This window comes from Mustela nigripes, chromosome 5, assembly GCF_022355385.1.
Source record: "Mustela nigripes isolate SB6536 chromosome 5, MUSNIG.SB6536, whole genome shotgun sequence".
Taxonomy (NCBI): domain Eukaryota; kingdom Metazoa; phylum Chordata; class Mammalia; order Carnivora; family Mustelidae; genus Mustela; species Mustela nigripes.
In genome coordinates, this window is record NC_081561.1 from 122,488,283 (window position 1) to 122,506,351 (window position 18,069).

Here is an 18,069-nt window from a genome sequence, read left to right on the forward strand (position 1 = left end):
CACTTCACTTAGTTATAGGATCACTTCTTTTAAGGATTCAACATGACGAAAAAATGCTGTACTACTGGAAATGACATACAGGAAAGTGTTATAATGCTTGCCAATAAGTATGTAAAATCTCATACTGTCAATAGGGCTATGTTTAAAAATTCAGAAACTTAAGGTAAAAATAAAAACAGAGATGTCTAGAAAAGAACAGCAAAGAGGACACCAATTATCTTGACGAACTGTATTTTAAAAGCGTCTTTAAGTTTAGATATCAAGAGAATCAAGGCAATACAGATGGTTCTCTTTAGTAACTAAATTTTTTGCAGTTTAATATTTATACCTCTTCAACTGTGTTGAAACATAAGTTAATATTTTCAGTGAGACTTAGCTTAAATTATTTCATTTTACTTTCCCATGAAATATAAATCTAGTTATATCAAGTATCAAATGATTCAGGAGTTTGCAAAATACCTAACATAGTCAATCAAGCACATGTATTTTGGCTTTGTTTTTATTTTTCTCCACTGAACTCTACTCACTCTATATGTGGTTTCTTAGCTATAAAATAATAGGGTTCAGCTATCTGTGATGTAATGACTCTCCTAAAGATTCAGTTTATCTCATCTTCATGTCACTGGAAAATTAACACTACAAATTAAAGCATGAATATTTTTCTAAAAACGTATTTTAAGATTTGATTATATAATTAAACCTATAAAACATGCTATTACATAATATACTATTTAGAAGATATTTATTATTCATCAAAAATTCAATGAATATTCAATGAATAACCATTATGTACCATGTACTGGGCTAAAAACAATGAACAAAGACTACACAGAGCTTAGTCTCTACATTAATCTTTCCATGCTTTTGTTCTTTTGGTTTTTATCAGATATTTGCTGTTGCTTCCATTTGTTTGCCATAGTAAAGTGGATAAATACTATGAAAACAATCAAGTGTGAGGCAACATTTAGATTAAACTATATTCCTTCTATAATTCTCCTGGTAAGACAAAGGTTATGAATAATTACTAAAGGAAAGCCTGTGACTTAAAAAATGAGATTATTCAGGATCCTACTGTAAAATACACTATTATTTTTTTTCTAATTGATTAAATGTTAAGTAAAATCACATAGTGAAGGAAAACTCTAATTTTTTTTATAAAAATTTGTCTTAAAGTAGACTATTTGTTCTGATGAGCTTTGTGTATGATAAATACATGATTTAAAAGGTTAAAAAAGCAGCTAAACTATGAAATGATTAGCAATAACTGAGCTCACTTAGTACTTATACCAAAAGTTGTAACTAGAAAACCATACCATCTTTTTTTTATAATTACTTTTTTTTAAAAGATTTTTATTTATTTATTTAACAGAGAGATACAGGAGAGCACAAGTAGACAGAGCAGCAGGCAGAGGGAGAGGGTGAAGCAGGCTCTCTGCTAAGCAGGGAGCCCTATGTGGGGCTCCCTCCTAGGACGCTGGGATCTTGGCCTGCTTAACCGACTGAACCACCCAGGCGCCCCCACACAATCTTCTTTTATATTAAATAGATCACTGTTAGGCCAAAAAGAACAGAATAGTTTCAGATAGTTATTTGGTACAAATTCCCTGTATACACTATTTGAGATTTCATTTATGTACATCCTTCCTTAATGCACTGTTAACAGTATCTATTGAAGGTCTACAATGGTCCCATGACTGCTACAGAAACAGGGAATACAGAGGTCATCAAATAAATCGACCACTATCATAAAGCATTCATTCTATATGATTAAAAAAAGACAGTAACCAAAGAACTATGTAATAGATCAGGTAGTAATAAACATATTTTTAAAAATTAAGCAGGTAGGGGCTACATAGTGTGTAGGTAACTCTATTAGAAAGAGGGACAGACATTCCCTCAGAATTTCAACAAATACGTGAGTGAAATGAGAAATTAATCCATTAAAATATTCAGGGAGTACATTATAGGCAAAGGCAAAAGCAAAGGCAGAAGCGCAGAATATACATCTTTTTATGCTGATAGAATTCACTGTAAGAATTTAATTGGTGAAAGAATTTTTATTTTAAGAATTTAATTGGTAAAAAATGTTACATTTTGGTGGAGAATTTTTGAATTAAATATCTGCAGTAGTAGGTATAAGGAAAATACTCTTTACCTGTTGAAATATTTCTTTTGAAAAGATGACTATAAAAACAATGTCTTTCACGTGTAAATTTAATGTCAAGTGATTATGTACATGTTTTCATAATCACATTTGCACTAGAACGTAAGCTCTGTGAGGGCAGAAATTTTGTGATCTGTTTTGTTGACAAGGACTCCAGTGTCTCAAACACTGTTATACTGTAGATAATTGACAAATTATGTATCAAATAAATGAACAAATAATTGTTCATTGAATTATTTTTTCACAAGATATTTTTATATAAATACTAAATGTACATACAGTTCAAAATACTTTCAATAGCATTATCATAAAATATAATATTCAATTATCTAGGCAACTTACTGATAATGCAGATGTATTATCTTTATCAAAAGAAGAACTTGATTAAATCAAATGATGAAATTTTAATGTCTGAAATTTTACATCACAGCAGAAATATCGGGATCTAAATATAATCAATTACTGATGTAAGTGTGATTCTTTCTGAATTTCCAATGACAAAAACAAACAAACAAAAAATATGCATCCCTGGTTTCTTAGTCTCCAAGTCACAAGTACATCCAAACTGTCATGCAATTTCAAGGAAAAGATCTGATCTCAAAAGACAGGCAAAAATACTAAAGGTGAACATCAAGATCCATTTATAATCAAAGACTGAAAAGAAAATGACTAGAGAAAATGATACAACATAATTATCCAGGATTGTAATGAATCAAAAGGGGGAAATGTATATGAAGTATATTAGACAAATTCAACTTTTTTCTTTTAAGATTTTATTTATTTATTTATTTGTCAGAGAGAGAGAGAGAGAACACAAGCAGGCAGAGCGGCAGGCAGAGGCAGAGAGAGAAACAGGCTCCCCACTGAGCAAGGAGCCTGACGTGGGACTCGATCCCAGGACCCTAGTATAATAACCTGAGCCAAAGGCAGCAGCATAACCAACTGAGCCACCCAGGCATCCCAACAAATTCAACTTCTATATATAGGTCTTACAACTAAGAATTAGTCAAGAAAAATAACATATATATGTGTATGTGTATATATACACACACAGACATTGTATATTGTATGTATATTGTATGTATATATATACACGCACACATATATATGAAATATACATTTCATAATATTATTCATACATATTATATGTATGTAGTAGTTTTAAAAAGTTCTATATATTTTAATACCTTCCTAAATATTAAATATATTAGGCATTTGTAACTATATTTAATTCTGACAGACAAGTATTATCATACATATTTTACAGATAAGCCAGATCATCCTTCATCTCAACTGTACCCGCTTGTCTATAAATAAATATCTCTTAGCAGAATCAGAGATATTTATTTCCTCAAAACGACTTAAATGGTAACAATGATTCCACATGAAGTTTTTGGTTTCTAGATCACAGACATGCCCACAACATATGTGGTCTACCAAGTAATATTAATAATGATAATTTAATAATTCCCGATTTATTTTCCCTTTTAAAATCAAACTTCTTGTTAAGTACAACTTGGGTGCAAATATATTTTGTGATTCCCCACAAATTGCTTCTGGAATATGTGAGATTAATTCTGTTTCTTTTTTTTTAATATAATTTTTTATTTTTTATAAACATATATTTTTATCCCCAGGGGTACAGGTCTGTGAATCACCAGGTTTACACACTTCACAGCACTCACCAAAACACATACCCTCCCCAATGTCCATAATACCACCCCTTTCTCCCAAACCCCCTCCCCCCAGCAACCCTCAGTTTGTTTTGTGAGATTAAGAGTCACTTATGGTTTGTCTCCCTCCCAATCCCATCTTCTTTCATTTATTCTTCTCGTACCCACTTAAGCCCCCATGTTGCATCACCACTTCCTCATATCAGGGAGATCATATGATAGTTGTCTTTCTCCGCTTGACTTATTTCGCTAAGCATGATATGCTCTAGTTCCATCCATGTTGTCGCAAATGGCAAGATTTCTTTTGATGGCTGCATAGTATTCCATTGTGTATATATACCACATCTTCTTGATCCATTCATCTGTTGATGGACATCTAGGTTCTTTCCATAGTTTGGCTATTGTGGACATTGCTGCTATAAACATTCGAGTACACGTGCCCCTTTGGATCACTACGTTTGTATTTTTAGGGTAAATACCCAATAGTGCAATTGCTGGGTCATAGGGCAGTTCGATTTTCAACATTTTGAGGAATCTCCATGCTGTTTTCCAGAGAGGTTGCACCAGCTTGCATTCCCACCAACAGTGTAGGAGGGTTCCCCTTTCTCCGCATCCTCGCCAGCATCTGTCATTTCCTGACTTGTTGATTTTAGCCATTCTGACTGGTGTGAGGTGATATCGCATTGTGGTTTTGATTTGTATTTCCCTGATGCCGAGTGATATGGAGCACTTTTTCATGTGTCTGTTGGCCATCTGGATGTCTTCTTTGCAGTAATGTCTGTTCATGTCCTCTGCCCATTTCTTGATTGGATTATTTGTTCTTTGGGTGTTGAGTTTGCTAAGTTCTTTATAGATTCTGGACACTAGTCCTTTATCTGATATGTCGTTTGCAAATATCTTCTCCCATTCTGTCAGTTGTCTTTTGATTTTGTTAACTGTTTCCTTTGCTGTGCAAAAGCTTTTGATCTTGATGAAATCCCAATAGTTCATTTTTGCCCTTGCTTCCCTTGCCTTTTGCGTTGTTCCTAGGAAGATGTTGCTGTGGCTGAGGTTGAAGAGGTTGCTGCCTGTGTTCTCCTCAAGGATTTTAATGGATTCCTTTCGATCATTGAGGTCCTTCATCCATTTTGAGTCTATTTTCGTGTGTGGTGTAAGGAAATGGTCCAATTTCATTTTTCTGCATGTGGCTGTCCAATTTTCCCGTCACCTAATAGTAAAATTTACAAGTCTCAGTGACAAAGAGAAAATCCTGAAAGCAGCCCGGGAAAAGAAGTCTGTAACATACAATGGTAAAAATATTAGATTGGCAGCTGACTTATCCACAGAGACCTGGCAGGCCAGAAAGAGCTGGCATGATATTAATTCTGTTTCTAAAGAATGGCCCTAATCACTGGCAGCAGAGCTTTAAAAAAAAAAAAAAAAAACCATGCCTGTTGTAGGCAGACTGAAAAACTCTCAGCACTGGGAAGTAGTCACTTTCAGGAACTGCCACATATGGGATGGGTTGGCATTCCAAAGAGATATTACAATGTCTTTTTCCCATCTGGACATTGTACAAAGTCAAGGACAAAAACAGGAAATTGACAACAAAGCAGCTATACATAGTAATAATAAGCTAGGAACCATTTTAGGGGTATTTATATGTGTGTGTATGTATGTATGTGTGTATATATATATATATATATATATATATACATATATACAATGTATGTTTCATAACACATATATATTAACATATTATAAAACACTCTTTTTAAGAACTTTACATATATAAATTTATTATTCAATCCTTACGAATTATATGATAGTGTTATTATTAACCCTACTTAATAGAAGCTGAAAGTGAAACATGGAGAGATGAAATAGCTTGCTCAGGCTTGTCTAGAAAAAAATATAGGAAATTTAAAAAGCAAAGATAAACCACATTACTCAGAGAACCATTGTAATGGAAAGGACATTGAGATAAGGTTCTCAGAGGACTATGGAATACAAGCCAGTATATCCAAAACACTTGAGTTTTGTTTTGTTTTGTTTTTAAATACAACTTTACTGGGATTTCATTGATGAAAGAGAATTTAGTTTCATTTAAAATAAAAAAGAAATAAAAAATTACCAACCATTAATTGAGCACCAATTGGGATCCGAGCACTGTCTAAAATAATAGGCTTCTAAAGATTATGACAACATTCACATCACTGAAGAGTTTAAAATCAAGTGTGAAAGATGCATACAAGGAAACAATTGTAACTCAACATGACAATTACTCTATTGAATGAATACAAAAAGCACGAGAGGAACAAAGAAAAATAATGATCCAATGTGTCTTTGTTACGAAGGAAAGACATTTAGAAGTATCATTTTAAACATAAATTTTGCCTGTGCGTAATTGTGAAAGGTACTGCAAACAGAAAGAACATTATGTGAATGGGCAATGGAAGTGAGAAGGCATATTCAACAAATTAGATATATTTCAGCATCATTCAAGATTTATCCTAAAGTAGGGAAGTCATGAAACATGCTGCTGAACAGACCAAAAAAAAAAAAAAAAAAATGCAAAGCAATTAAAAAATTACAGAGACATTAATAAATACTATACCTGACACTGAAAATAATGAGCCCACACTATTTAATATAAAAATTATGACCTCTGTATTCTTTTATTCAACCTGGCTAATCAAATGATGCATAATGCCTGAAAGTGCAAGATTCTTATTACAATCTGTTAGTGAACAAACTATGGAGAGGATAAAAGTTAATGACACAGGTGTGGTGTAGACGGAAGTCTCTGAAATATATAAACATGTACAGCCTGAATTCCTACAAAATTTGATGTGGAGATGCTAGAAAATTCAATACCAAATCAGACTGGAGTATTTTTAATCATTTCATTTAATCAAAAATACACACATACAAATGTGTGTATGTATGTATGATTTTTGTTTATTGTGGTTCAAATTACCAAAGTTTGCAAGGGATAAGTATAATGTATATAGTGCATGTGTACATGACAAAGTAGGGTTACACTGAGTTCTTAAAGAATTATGTAAATCTTTTAATCCATAAATATGCATTATTCATTAAATCAGCAAACATCTACTGACCTCCTACAATGTTCAGCAGCACATTCCAAGTACTGAATATTTTTATTTTTTAATTTTTATTTTTTTAAAGATTTTATTTATTTGACAGAGAGACACACAGCGAGAGAGGGAACAAGCAGGGGGAGTGGGAGAAGCAGGCTTCCTGCTGAGCAGAGAGCCCAAAGCAGGGCTCAGTCCCAGGATCTTGGGATCATGACCTGAGCTGAAGGTAGATGCTTAATGACTGAGCCACCCAGGTGCCCCACAAGTACTGAATATTTTTTAAAAGTATATGCCACCTATTACCCTGTCACTTCTGAAAATCATATAAAGTATACAATAAAACACATGAATAACAAAAATAAAATGAAATAAATTTAAAATATAAAGCAAATTCAAACAATCATGACTGTCATAAAACTTAAAGTTCTCTGAAATTTAAACTAGCAAATGACCACATATATTTTTTAAATATATATATATATATATACATATTTTTAATTCAATTAATTAACATATAATGTATTATTGGTTTCAGAGGTAGAGGTCAATGATTCATCAGCCTTATATAATATCCAGTGCTCATTACATCACATCCTTAATGTCCAGCAAATGATCACAACTTGTTTGGCTTACGATTATTAGAGATGCTTGAATTACTGAGAAATCTAGTATTTGACTAAACATTTAAGCATCTGATATGGGTACAATTTTGTGAGAAATAATATGAACAGGACAGATATGTAAATCACACTGGACATTGATCAAATGAATTGATATTACTGGTTAAAGGTTAAATTGAAATGATCAATCTAAATATAATGCCATTTAAAATACTATGTATTTTAATTCAGTGTAAACATTTTATTGTTATATCTTGAATCCCCTCTGATTGTCTTCTATACCTGTCTTCTGATTTCTTGACTTCTTTAAATAACTTCTTCACTAAATGTTTTTAATTCTATCCTTGTCTGTAACTGGTTTTGTGTAAGATCTATTCTCCTTTGTGCTCCTTTTAATTTAGTCTTTATTTCTCAAATGGTTTTGTGTTTTTCTTCTACTTGTTTCTTGAGTTCTGCAAGTTCCTGTTTGCCATCCTACAATTTGGCCATTTTATCTCGGAATTTTTTTACACATATTTTCTGGTCTTTCTTCATAGAACTGCTTCTTTCAATTTTTTTTTTTAATTCATGTTGGAATGTTTTTATTTTGTGGTAACATCATTTTAATGAATTTTACTCATCTATATTAAAAAAAATTCTTCAGATGGGATGAGTGGGCCAGGATAGCTTTTCAGACTTTCCTACAACAGACATTTTGCTTTTACTTTCTGGAACTTCTACTTCTGAGTCACTCTGATCTTCCCAAATCATCTCTCTGTTCACCAGGCATTCAAATCCTATACATTCTGCCTTGTTCACAACAGGTGAAGTATTAGAATTCCCCTAGTAGTTCTTCCTTAAGATATTGACTAATTCCTGGAGATTTCTAAGATCTTTTAATATGATTCCACCCCTCCCCCTTCCCCCTGACCCCAGGCCAGATCTGTTGCCTCTGGAAATATTGGCAATATTGGGTTTTGAGGTTTTCTCAGTCTTGCAATTTTGCTGCAAATATATTTTTTTGCTTTCACGGTCCTTGCTTTGTCACTACAACTTACTTAAAAACAACTTTTAAGCATACATTCCTCTGCCTACCAAAGATTATGGCTTTGTAATGAGTTCTTAGATATTATACTCTATACCTGGGAATATTCCTTATGTTTTAGGAAATTGGATTACTTAATTTTTCCCAAGAAAATAGCTTACACTTTTAAACTGTTGGATGTGTATTTTCTCTGTATAGAATAGCCTCTTCTTCCAACCATTTGTAAAACACTTTCATAAACTATGTTAAATTACACTTCATAGAACTTTTCTTGATGTTATTCAGTTGGTTTCTAAGCTCTTTTCTAAATGCTCAACATTTTTTTTTTTTTTTTTAGCTCTTTGTGGATGGTTTCTTCTAAATTCTATTTGGTAGATATGTGAGTATGAGTGTGTACGGATGTGTTGTATGCTTCTGTCATATCCTCCTTATTAAATGCATGTTCTCTGAGGGTAGGTATTAATTCATTTCACTAATATTTATGTCATCTGGAGGCTAGTAAATCTATATTTCTAAATTGTTGAAGAAAAAAAATCAATTAAGTGTTTTTAACTCTCTGCTATATATATAGTTGTACACAACTCATGGGAGACACAAGAGACATAAAAATCAGAAGGTATGCCTTCAGAAACAGACAGTATATTTGAACAAATAAGATTAAACTTGCAAAATTTTTATGACTATTTAATAAAGTTGAAATAATAAGGATAGACAATGCATGCTTCTGTGGAATGATGAGCAAATTTTTAAAATGTCTATGCTTATTTTTTTATAAATAAAACACCAAAGATTATACTTTTTTTACATGAAGTATTTCATCTGGTGAAATCTGAAAACACAATTTGCTTTTTGTAACTTTTAACTGCATTACAGGGGTTTCTGGGTGACTCAGTCAGTTAATCACCCAACTCCTGATTTCAGCTCAAGATCTCAAGGTCATGAGATTAAGCTCCGTGTCTGTTCCATGCTCAGCATGGATTCCGGTTGAAACTCTCTCCCTTTTCCATCCCTTTTTCCCCCTCCTCCCACTCGAATGTGCGCAATCTACCTAAAATAAATCTATTTTTTTTAATTTAACTGCATTACATATTTTCTTTACCTTTCTTTTTAATATAGCATAATGTGATGACGTTACAAAGAGAATCATGCATAAATGCCACTAGTATACAGAACTGCAGGTTGCGACAGTAGAGCAGACTGAATAACAACATTTATGTGTTATGACAATGAGTTCAGGTCTTCTTACAATATTTGCTGTATTACTGGACATTTCAGAAGCACTGCTTTGAGAGACTGGCAGGGAAATTAATGTCCTTAATGCAATCCTGAATGCTTGATAGTGAAATGTCATGAGAGTCAAGCTTCAGTGTATCTCAAAGCTAAGATATTCTGAAGAGGAAGTGTGGTGTCAGGTGAGTGGTTAATTGGATGTCCACTTTCCTCATCATATTCTTATGATGGAAAGGAAAGAATACCACTGAGTGAAATCTGAACAGCTTGAAAGATACAATAAAACAAAATGAACAATTTAAACTTTCAAACTCTTTTGGTATTAGCTAAAATAAAAGACAAGGTCTTCTTATCATAAATAGGTGTATGACTTCAATTAAAGCTGCAAGAGAGCTATGATTATAAGATTCATCTCTGACATAGACACTGCCATTCAGTATGTGAACTAACCTGCAGGTAGACATTATGGTCTCAGAATTTGCTTCACATCAAGCTGCTGCCATCTAGTATAATCCATGAAATCTTCAGGAGGATGCTATTAAAAGAGTTTATGACATTTAATACACTTTTACATTTTCGTTCATCATTACTATATGCACTGAAATACACACTCAAATTCCATTCTCAAGTAGAATTATTACCAGCTGTTTTAGAAATTTTGATTGATAAAGTAAAATTTTATGAAATGTGTTGAATTTCACTTGATGGGTCTGCTGATGACAGTTAACAACACAACTTGTTTCTCAAAATAATCTAGATGTAACAGATACATATGTTTTGAATTAAAAACTTTAATTTTATGGTCTGAAGTTCTCTATTATCTGTCCATTTCTCCCTGCTCTCCTTTTCTTCTTTCCTTCCTTAGAAACTGAAAGTCTGTTTTAATTACTAGCTTATGTATTCAAGTAACAGATGTCTGATAAAATGTAAAAGACATGGAAATAAATGTCTGGTTTCAGATCCACTGTTTACTGCCAAGATGACCGTAGGCTTTGCAAGGTTTACTAAAACACTATTTGTACAATCCAGGGGAAAGGATGTCATTCTTAACCCAGAGACTGTAAAATCGTAATGTTATAAAAGAAACGATGTGCTTTTTCAGTCAACTAACTAAAATGAAAAATGTTTTATATTAAAAATTAGGCTTAAGACAAAGCCAACAAGCAAATATTATAAAATAATCAATATATTTGAAATATCACACAAGGTACAAACATGATTAATTTTTTCAAAGACACAATATGCTTTGTACAAATTGTAAGAAAATGGCCAGCTGTACATGAGAACAACTATAAAATAAGTGACTCAGCAATTCACAGAAGAGCAAGTTCAGATGACCAACAGTTATAAAATCATGTTTAATAATAGGAAATGAAAATTATTAAATTGCAAATGATAGATAACTTTTTACCATGCTGGAAGCTTTTTCAAAATGGTAATTTTGAGGTAATGTAGGAAAATATACTTGCACACATTGTTGAAAGAAGTATGATTTGTTACATTTTAAAACAAAACTGTCAGAAATATTTTATGAATCTTCAAATAACTGTTTAAAAACTAGTCCAAAGGATAGGATGATCGCAAAAAAGGAAAAAGTCAATCATATGTGTGTGTATAAGTTACACTGTTAATAGATAAACTAAAGTTTTTAAAATCCTAAAAATAAATAAAAACTTAAAGTTTAAAAAAAAAAATCCTAAAAATAGGGTGGCTCAATCAGTTAAGCACTGACTTCAGTTTAAGTCATGATGCCAGGGTCCTAGGATCAAGTCCTACACTGGGCTCGTTGCGTCTCCCTCTCCCTCTGCCGGCTGCTCATGTACATACTTTCTCTCTCTCACAAACAAAATCTTTTTAAAAAATTGTTAAAATCCTGAAAATAAGCTTCACAGTATTAAGAGGACAACTAAGAAATACGGAATTCTGTACTTCCAATGACCAACATGATAAAGCATACAGAAAAGAAACAGGTAAAATGCATTTTAGCCACTGAAATATTAATTGCTAAGTAATATTTATGGTGAAATTTAGCTTAACACTTTACAAAACACAATCACTACAGAAAATTTAAAGTGATCAAATGTTTGGGGTTTTTTTGTTGTTTGGTTTTTTTGTTGGTATTGTTTTTTAATTTTCATATTAACATATAATGTATTATTAGCCCAAGGGGACAGACCTGTGAATCACCAGGTTTACACACTTCACAGCAATCACCATATCACATACCCTCCCCAATGTCCATAGCCCAACCACCCTCTCCCTACCCACCTCCCCCCAACAACCCTCAGTTTGTTTTGTGAGATTAAGAGTCTCGTATGGTTCATCTCCCTCCCAATCCCACCTTGTTTCATTTATTCTTTTCCTACCCACCAAACCCACCATGTTGCCGCTCAACTTCCTCATATCAGGGAGATCATATGATAATTGCCTTTCTCTGATTAACGTATTTCGCTAAGCATAATACCCTCTAGTTCCATCCACATTGTCACAAATGGCAAGATTTCATATCTTTTGATGTCTCCATAGTATACCATTGTATATACATACCACTGCTTCTTCATCCATTCATCTGTTGACGGACATCTAGGGTTTTCCATAGTTTGGCTATTATAGACATTGCTGCTATAAACATTCGGGTGCACATGCCCCTTTGGATCACTACATTGTTTCCTTAGGTATCCTTGGGGTAAATATCCAGCAGTGCGATTGTTGGGTCGTAGGGTAGTTCTATTTCCAACTTTTTGAGGAACCTCCATGCTGTTTTTCAGAGTGGCTGCACCAGCTTGCATTCCCAGCAACATTGTAGGAGGGTTCCCCGTTCTCTGCATCCTCACCAGCATCTGTCATTTCCTTGTTGATTTTAGCCATTCTGACTGGTGCAAGGTGGTATCTCACTGTGGTTTTAATTTGTATTTCCCTGATGCCAAGTGATGTGGAGCACTTTTTCAAGTGTCTGTTGGCCATCTGGATATCTTCTTTGCAGAAATGTCTGTTCATGTCCTCTGCCCTTTTCTTGACTGGATTATTTGTTCTTAAGGTGTTGAGTTTGATAAGTTCTTTATAGATTTTGGATACTAGTCCTTTATCTGATATGTCATTTGCAAATACCTACTCCCATTCTGTCAGTTGTCTTTTGGTTTTGATGACTGTTTCCTCTGCTGTGCAAAAAGCATTTTAACTTGATGAATCCCCAATAGTTCATTTTTGCCCTTGCTTCCCTTGCCTTTGCTGATGTGTCTAGGAAGAATTTGCTGCAGCTGAGGTTGAAGAGGTGCTGCCTGTGTTCTCCTCAAGAATTTTGATGGACTCCTTTCTCACATTGAGGTCCTTCATCCATTTTGAGTCTATTTTTGTGTGTGCTGTAAGGAAATAGTCCAGTTTCATTTTTCTGCATTTTCTCAACACCATTTGTTGAAGACACTTTGTTTTTTCCATTGGACATTCTTTCCTCCTTTGTCGAAGATTAGTTGACCATAGAGTTGAGGGTCTATTTCTGGGCTCTCTATTCTGTTCCATTGATCTATGTGTCTGTTTTTGTGCCATTTACCCATTTTGTGCCATTAACATTTAGCCCATTAAAATTCAGGGTAACTATTGAGAGATATGAATTTAGTGCCATTGTATTGCCTATAAGGTGACTGTTACTGTATATTGTGTCTGTTCCTTTATGGTCTACTACTGTTAGGCTCTCTCTTTGCTTAGAGGACCCCTTTCAATATTTCCTGTAAAGCTGGTTTGGTGTTTATAAATTCTTTCAGTTTTTGTTTGTCCTGGAAGCTTTTTATCTCTCCTTCTATTTTCAATGATAGCCTAGCTGGATATAGTATTCTTGGCTGCATGTTTTTCTCATTTTTTGCTCTGAATATATCATGCCAGTTCTTTGTGGCCTGCCAGGTCTCTGTGGATAATAAGTCTGCTGCCAATCTAATATTTTTACCATTGAATGTTACAGGTTTCTTGTTCTTGGCTGGACAAGGATTTTCTCTTTGTCGCTAAGACTTGTAAATTTTACTATTAGATCACGGGGTGCAGATCTATTCTTATTGATCTTGAGGGCGTTTCTCTGTACCTCCTGGATTTTGATGCTTGTTCTCTTTTGCTATATTAAGGAAATTCTCTATGATAATTCACTCCAATATACCTTCTGCTCCCCTCTTTCTTTCTTCTTCTTCTGGAATCTGAATTATTCTAATGTTTCATCTTATGGTATCACTTATCTCTCGAATTCTCCCCTCATGGTCCAGTAGCTGTTTGTCTCTCTTTTGTTCAGCTTCTTTATTCTCTGTCATTTGGTCTTCTATATCACTGATTCTCTCTTCTACCTCATTTATCCTAGCAGTAAGAGCCTCCATTTTTTATTGCAACATTCTTCTTTTATTTCAGCTTGGTTAGATGTTCTTTTATTTCTCAAGAAAGGGCTTTTATTTCTCCAGAAAGGGTTTCTCTAGTATCTTCCATGCCTTTTTTGAGCCAGCTAGCACCTTGAGAATCATCATTTGAACTCTAGATCTGACAAATTACCAATGTCCATATTGATTAGGTCCCTAGCCTTTGTTACTGCCTCTTGTTCTTTTTTTTTGTGGTGAGTTTTTCTGCCTTGTCATTTTATCCAGGTAAGAATATATGAAGGAGAGAATAAAATACTGAAAGGGTGGCAAAGACCCCAGGAAAATATGCATTAACCAAATCAGAAGAGACCCCAAATCGTGCAGGGAAGAAAGGGGGGTAAAAAGTAGTTCAGAAAATAAAATTAAAAGGGGAAAAAAAAGGGAGGGGGAAAGAAAATATATATATATATTAGACCAGTGAATAAAACAGAGCCACTAACTTAATTTTGGGAGTTTTTGGTCTCCTAGAAGAAACTACCTCCCAAGATTTTAAATAAAGAATATACACATACACAAATTAAGGGTGAACATGATGAAGGGAATGGAATATGACTATAAAGATGAACATTTAAAAAAAAAATCTAAAAAAGGAGTCGACAAGTTGGTTGGGATAAGAAGGAAAAAGAAAGTGGAGAGAATTTGCTCAGGCTGGAGACTAGAACAAAGCCCTGTACTTTTAGGATATATTTTGATCTATTAGAAAAAGTTGTATCCCAAAAGTTTTTAGAAGAAAAAAACCGTATGTGTATACAAAAAATAAAGTTAGATACAATGAAGGATAAAATATGACTATAATAATGAAGGTTCAAAAAGATTTTTCTTTTATGAAAGAAATTGTTAAAATAACTAGTTTAAAAAGCGTTAAAAGAGGAAAGAGTAAAAATTTCTAAAAATTAGAAAAAGAAAAAAATAAAATTAAAAAAATTAATTAACTTTGCAAGACTAAAGAATCATGGGAAGAAAGCCATGAATTCCATGCTTTGCTTTCTCTTCCTCTGGAATTCTATTCTTCTTGATAAGTGAACTTGGTCTTGGCCGGATTTCTTGCTGATCTTCTGGGGGAGGTGACTGTTATAGTGATTCTCAAGTGTCTTTGCCTGAGGCAGAATTGCACGGCCCTTGCCAGGGGCAGGGCTAAATAAACTGCTCAGGTTCCCTTTCAGGAGCTTTTGTTCCCTGAACATTTTCCACTTTCCATAGAATTCTGGAGGACAGGAATGAAAATGACAACCTCTCAATCTCCGGCCTGGAGTAGTCAAGAGCTCAGGAGAAAAGCGCTCAGTCACTCCTATCTCCCTGGCCTCTGCCACGCTCCAACATCCCCCAGCCTGTGACTAAGCATCTCTGTCTCTGGCACACAGCTCCACCTGGAGTCTCCAAACCCAGCAGATCCCTGTCACTATTCCAGGGGGGGTGTCCCCAGATCTGCCACTTGTGGGATCCCTGCTCAAAAAACAGTGGTCTGACTATGCACACCAAGGATCACAGTTTAAGGTAACTCCGAGTTGAGAGCTCACTCAGCTCCATCTCTGTAGCCAGCTTCCCCACTCTAATACCTGTAAGCTCTGCGACACTCAGACACCCCCAATCCTTCTGCAACCTGGTGGCACCTGGGACCACACTGCCCCACGTGGGCTCCACCCTGGCTTAGCCTCTGGAGCGATGTCCCTCAGTGGAGCAGACTTTTAAAAGTTCTGATTTTGTGCTCCATTACTCCACCACTTGCGGGTGCCGGCCCCATCCCCCATGGACTATCTTCCCATGGCTTTGGATTCACTTCTCCGCAGGTTCTACCTTTCAGAAAGTGGTCAATGTTTTGTTTCTAGAATTGCTGTTCTTCTCTTTGCTCTCCTGTTGGATTTGTAGATGCTCGGAATAGTTTGATTAATCTAGCTGATCTCCTGCTACCTGATGGCATCTCAGTGTGCTACTCCTCAGCTGTCTTGACTCCTCCTCCTTGAAGTGTTTGTTTTTGTATAAAATGAGGCAATTGACTTAAACATACACTTAAATATTGAGAGAATCTTGACAGAAACTTAACTTGAATTTTCTATTTAAAGGGTTGTAATTTTAATTTTAGTTGTTACTAATTGCCTTTTTCCTTTTGTTCTATACCCCAAATGCCATAATTCTAATCAATAATGAAGACCTTTTGTAAAAAATTGAATATAGCAAATAGACTGTATAGTCATCTTTGTACTGAGGCTCTGAAACATTTTCTTATGTTTTTCACTTTCTCTGATCTTATTCACTTTTTAAAAAGTTATTGATTTTTAGAATAAACAGATATGCAGTACAATCAAGCCAGAAGACTATTTTAAAAGTACATAATAATATCATGTCCCCCTACACACCACACACACAAAAAAAAAAGTATGAAAAGAACACTGATAATAACAGCAATGAGAAATGGCAAGGGAGTAATTATCCAAACAAGACGGAAAAAAGCCATATGCTTTGCATAGAAATTGGAACTGCACAAATATGGTAATTGATTTCATATTTTGACCTTTCATGCATTGGCATTCCATCTATTCCAGTTCCACAATAAAAAGTAACAATAGCAATTTAAACAAGAACTTGGATCTGCTGTTACCTGTTTTTTCTCCTTGTGAAATGATCATGTAAAGTTTTTAAAAAGAAATAAAGTGATTTTTACTGCAGCATATAGAATTTGATCTAAGACACAGTTAGCTAAATGCTCAAGCACCTGAACATTTTTCTCAAAGTATATCAGACACCTAGCCCTTGGTTTAATGTGATTTCAAATGCCTTGGTGCAAAAGAATGTATGTAAGACAAGTAAAGTAATCTGTTTTCCATCCAAAAGGACCCCTGCCCCCACCATTCCCAACTATTTTATTTATTTTTGTTACCTCTTCTATCAGTGCATGCCTTACTTCTAGGTTACTTTCAGAGAAGAAATTCTCAAACCAATTTTTCTACTGTAAAACCATTTTATTATATATTGGTGACTTAATGAGTTAGGACCCATATAAATGCTTCGTAAGAGTCTGGGATATATGTATCAATTTCGAATCTGGGATGCACATTGATTTACAGGAATAGCTTAACGGAGGCATTGTTTAATGCCACACATCAAAACTACACTGTTTTGACCTCTATACCCATCATCTTCCCCATTACCCCCAGGAGGCAGTTTTTACTCAGTTGTACAGAATCATTCTGTCCTTTTATACTGGAAGGTTTGAATGTGGAAAGCCTACAACCTGTCATGAGAATTAATAATAAGAATATTGACTGGGATGTTTTTAAATTAATAAACATTTTAGAATAGTTTTAGATCCATAGCAAAATGGAATGGAAAGCAGAGAATTTCCTTTCACCCTTTGTCTTCCTTACTACACACACAACCTTCCCACTATCAACATGCCACACTATGATGGTACACTTGTTACAAATCACGAATCTACACTGACATATCTGGGATCTCTTTAAAATAAAAAAGTATTTTCACTAAAAGGATGCACAGGATACACTTCTGTAGTTTTAGAACCAAAAATCCGTGTGCTTCTCTGAAATAGTGGATTGGTTCGACAATGTATTATTAACCATTTGTTTTTCTGTGTCTGTTTTGACTAATAAAATGCTTTAGGTCAAGTATGTGTCCAACTCTCAAAACTCTATCAGCATGTATCCTGTGAATTAATTGTAATCCTGCTACATTTTATTTCCTCCAATTTCTTTCTCTTAATACCCAGATATTTAGCTATTCCTTAAGTTGTCAAATTTTGGCATTTTTGTTAGTCATATTAACTTTTCGAAACTAAGAAGAATCAAAACAAATGGTTATACAAATTAATAAAATATAATCTTATTTAAATTTAGTTAGTAGCTTTTTAATTATTTTCATTTGGGGGATAGATA